Raw genomic sequence first — 4,767 nt, 5'->3', positions numbered from 1 at the left:
ACATGCGGCTCAGAGGGCCGGGGGATGGCACATTGCTGCTGCACAAAGACAGGTCACCTCTCACGAAATTTCAATTTTGGGCGCTGACACGGAAAGTGCTTGACCAGCTGGGTTTGGGAGGGTTCCGCTTCGGGACCCACTCATTCAGAATTGGGGCTGCTTCCACGGCGGCCGCCATGGGGTACTCGGGGGCTGACATACAAGGCATTGGCCGTTGGAAATCCCGTAGTTTTAAGGGGTACGTGCGTCAACGCAAGTATTGATTTGAACACATTCTAAAACAGTCTGTTTTTCAGGTGCTGTGGGCTGGCAGGAGAGGAAGAGAGTCATTATCTGCGGCCACAGTATGATCTTTTGGGCCGCTCACCAGGCAAAGAGGACGGCGTTTGGTTCTCAATTGGGTCTGAGCGAGTCGGCGGTGGTTGAATGGTGGTGACGGAGGGGCATGCAGTGGCCCAGGTGACTTCCCCTGTTGTTTGAGGAACGGCGAGGGCCGCCTCCTGATGTTTTATTGGTGCACCTTAGGGGCAATGATCTCGGATTGATGAAGGGCAAGGCCCCGGTTATACAGGCCACAGAGGACCTGAAGGTGATCCGTGGCCCAGGTTACTTCCCCTGTTGTTTGAGGAACAGCGAGGGCCGCCTCCTGATGTTTTATTGGTGCACCTTGGGGGCAATGATCTCGGATTGATGAAGGGCAAGGCCCTGGTTATACAGGCCACAGAGGACCTGAAGGTGATCCGGGCACGATGGCCCAAGGTGCAGTTGATTTGGTCCGCAATTCTACCACGGCACGTGTGGTGCAACCTGGGGGACCCCAGATGCATCGACCGCTCCCGCCGAAAAGTGAACAAGCAGCTCCAGAAGGAGCTGGAGGGTGGTTTGGGTCAATTTTAGCCGCACCCTGGAATAGGGGTCCGCGACCCCGAGCTTTACCGGGAAGATGGTATACATTTGTCAGACAAGGGCAATCAGTTATTTTTAGAGGACATCCGGCAAGGGATCCGGTCCGCGTTGGGTGGTTTGGTGGCAGAGGCTTGGCTTTGCGAGTGGCAGGGATAAGGCAGCGGAATTGGTGAGCACCTTAAGCCGTCCCGTCTTTCGGGAAATGGGGGGTCTTCAGGAACGGCTTGCGGGCTATTAAGGCCCCGGGTGGGGAATGTGGACCCCCTAGGGAAGCCTCTTGGGTAAAGCTCCTCTCTGCAAACTGTAAGGTTTCAGGGGTAGGCGCTCCCAGGAGGCGACCCGCGGCTGGGCTGCTGGTCGCAAGCCAGGCTAATGGCCCAGGACCGGGGTTGGTGCATCGCCCATATGTATCAGACAAGGAGGCTGGTCAGCTTGACACCTGCCTTGTCTGTTCCGCTAGTCATGAAGTGCTCCCTTGTCAGATTGCTATTCATAAAATGTATGTAGTTAATAAAGTGGCCCTTGTTTAATCCAAATGGTTGTCTGTCTCGTTATTCCCCTGCGGGGGCAAACTCCCCATGACACACAATCAAGTAGAGTGGAGCCCAATCCTCTTAAATGTGTATTGCCAGTTTCCTTTCCAGGCAGTAAATGTAGAAAGAAGGCATGTGTGTTCCTCTGTGAGAGTGGCAAAATCAGTGAGGGAGGAAACTCTGTAACAGACTGAAAAGTACTGGGTTCGCTGCATGGAGGACTCAGACAACGACATGTGTTTGCACACGTTTATTGTACTTAACAATGGAGCTGCAAAACGGCCCTGCAAGGCCAACTATATACACACCCACCCAGCACACCCACAGTCCCATTGGAGGGTTTGAATTTCCCATCAAAGTTCCTATTGGTTCATGCTGAGGGAACTAGGATCCTCGGTGAAGGCACAGTCCATAGCCAGCTGGCGCAGGGCTGCCATGAAAGCAGCAGCCGACTTACCCGGTGTCCGATCCCACAGCTATCAATCCAATACACGTTTGAAACAAAGTAATATTTATTGAAGCTATGATGATGCTGGAACAAGTGCACTGTTTAGAATAACCACAACAGTCAGGGCAAGGATAATAAAGCAAGTTCATAAAAGCAATAACCAATGGACATGGTTCCCGCTCCTGCAGTTATGCTGTCAGATTCGCAACTTAAGCCTGAGAACGAAACGGTTTTCTAAATGATAAACAATTATACTCATCTCACACTCTAGTTCATTATAGACTAAGCCAAGCCGACTCTCCACCACCTGTGACCTTGCAGATTACGATAGTTCAAAGCAGCATTAGCGTACAGGAAAAGAATGCATGATACCATGAGACCAGAAAGTGTTCTCTGCAGTCGAACGGGGGGGGGGGAGGGAAATGAGGCCAAGGGAATGCATTTCAGATACACACAAATCTCTTTGGCAGCTTGCTGACACCCGGTTTCTGGACGCGGCCCTGGAACTCTATCCGCCTGGTGAGCGTTGTTGGCCGGGGCATGAGGTACCTCGTCATGGCGTCAATGATTTCCTTGTAAGAACACTTGAGGATCGCCCAGGGTGCGAGGAGGCTCTTCCCGAGGCGGACTGTGTTCACACCACAGGAGCTGAGGAGAAGGGCCCGTCGTTTGCCTGGATCAGTTACATCATTGTAGGTGAGATGGCAGGTCACTTGGTCTGTCCATGAGTCCCAGAGTTCGGGATGGGCTGGATCAAAGACCTCCAGATTTCCCCGAGTGGAGGCCATGGCTTTGGTGCGGAGCGGGGAACGGTGTCCTTGACCCGGTGCGCGGTGCGATGCTGCAATACGGGGCGCGGTTGTGTCGGCTGGAATGAAGCTTGGTGCTGCGCTGGGCTGCGAGCCAGGCCTGGCTCAGCGGAATCCCATCCTTGTCGCCACTGAAAAGTACTGGGTTCGCCGCATAGAGGACTCGGACAATGACATGCGTTTGCACACGTTTATTGTACTTAACACTGGAACTGCAAAACAGCCTTGCAAGGCCAACTATATACACACCCACCCAGCACACCCACAGTCCCATTGGAGGGTTTGAATTTCCCGCCAAAGTTCCTATTGGTTCATGCTGGGGGAACTAGGATCCTAAGTTCCTATTGTCTGGAGGAGCTAAGCTCTTGACTGTAGTCACGGACCCCTGGTGGCGGTCCACGTACATAACACAGACCCCCTCCATTCACAGTATGTGGGCACCTTTGGAATGCCCAGAGGAGATGTAGCCAAACACAATACTTCTCTCCTAATTTTTTAAAAGAATCACATAAAGGAGTAAAAAGAAATGAAGGAAAGCCAGAGATATGGAGGGCAAAGGGGGAATACAAAGAAAGGAACGAAAGCTGGAGGGAGGAAAAAGAAGGAAGAATTAACAACAACAAAAAACAACAAAGAGGGGATGGAAACACACATTGACTAAGGAAGGCCCAGGTCCTTACTTACCAGTCACTCTGATCCTCCAGTGGCTGCAGCTACTACTGCAGCCATGGGAAACTCATTGAGTGAGGGCAGCTGATAACAAGCCCTAACTTACAATGGCCCCACCCATTTTCTATAAAAGTTGGTGGGTGTTATACCACATTGGGGGAACCCTGCCCTATAATCTCATTTTAGGCAGAACTGCTGGGAATGGTAGAAACAGAGCAGCTTTCTCGGTTCTTAGGTCTGCCTTAGGAATTGAGAGGGGTCATGTATGGCCCCTTCATTCACCCACCCCAATAGATGGTGGCAGCATTAGCTATCCTTTTAATCTCAGGTGGCTAAAAAGCTTGCGTTAGTCCTGCCAATAGTAAATCAGTTTTCTCCAAAAATGTGTTTTTCTTTGGCATCCATATTCATATCTGAATTTGATTTGTAAGTCGCTGCAGTGACTACTAATAATACATTATTCCTTAGTTCCTGCTCAGAGTAAAGATCACTTCAGAAAACCATCTACATCAGTGTTGTTCCTTTAAAAAAGCCGCTGCGAGCTGTAATCTAAACTCGTAACTGATGGGTTGTGTGCAGCTGCAGCAGTGAACTGAATGTAGGCTATGGCAATGCCGCTCTCAGGGCAAAATGAGCCCACACCACCACAAGAACTATTACTAATTATCGTATGGCATTGTGTGTAGTATAGCCAGGAGATCCCAAGACTGTCTGATAGCCAGAAGTTCTAGCTCTTTTAGCATTATGCACCACTAGGTGGCAAACTACACTAGTTTCAGAGGTGGTTTGCCGTTGCCTGCCTCTGCACCCCAACCTTGGTATTCCTTGGAGGTTGCCCTTCCAAGTACTAGCCAAGTACTAAACCCTGTTTAGCTTCTGAGATATGACAATATTGGGCTAGCCTGAGCTATCGAGGTCAGGGCAGTACAAGGACTACTATAGTGGCATAGCAAATATGCACTCTCACATGTGCAAATGGATGCTGTGGGCTGGAAGTCAATTTGCTCAGATTTTTGGTGCTTGTACTGGTGTCATAAGGTCAGTGAATCTATGAATAGGCTCCAAATCATACCTAAATACAAGATTGTACACAATGCACAAATGATCCTGAATAGTTTCATCTGAAATCATACCCTTCTCTCAAAACCGTCACCCTTGAAACGAAGTAGAAAATTAAATTGCTTGTTACAGTCATACCTGCCTTGCATCATTTCATTTTAGGTTATTGGAATGAAAATTTCCCCACTACTGGAGTTAAAGGGTTGTTTTAAAGGGGGGGGGGGAGGAAGGAGTGAAAGAAATAAAGGGAGGGATGTAATTTGCTCCTAATTTTGCCTTTTGATTTAAAAGATTTAAAAACAATAATTGCTGCTTTTCATCAAGCTATTTTATCTCATATGGA

At 49.4% G+C, this 4,767-nt stretch overlaps 1 protein-coding gene across 1 annotated transcript in view; it reads left to right on the top strand.

Moving 5' to 3' along the window:
* Positions 1–4,767, top strand: part of OSTM1 (osteopetrosis associated transmembrane protein 1) — a 51,811-nt gene that overhangs the window by 43,715 nt on the left and 3,329 nt on the right. The window lies entirely within an intron of this gene.

This window comes from Gekko japonicus, unplaced genomic scaffold, assembly GCF_001447785.1.
Source record: "Gekko japonicus isolate JY-2015 unplaced genomic scaffold, Gekko_japonicus_V1.1 scaffold3732, whole genome shotgun sequence".
In the NCBI taxonomy this organism is placed as follows: Eukaryota; Metazoa; Chordata; class Lepidosauria; order Squamata; family Gekkonidae; genus Gekko; species Gekko japonicus.
The sequence above is the reverse complement of the archived record's forward strand: the minus strand, read 5'-3'. Positions and strand labels throughout refer to the sequence as shown.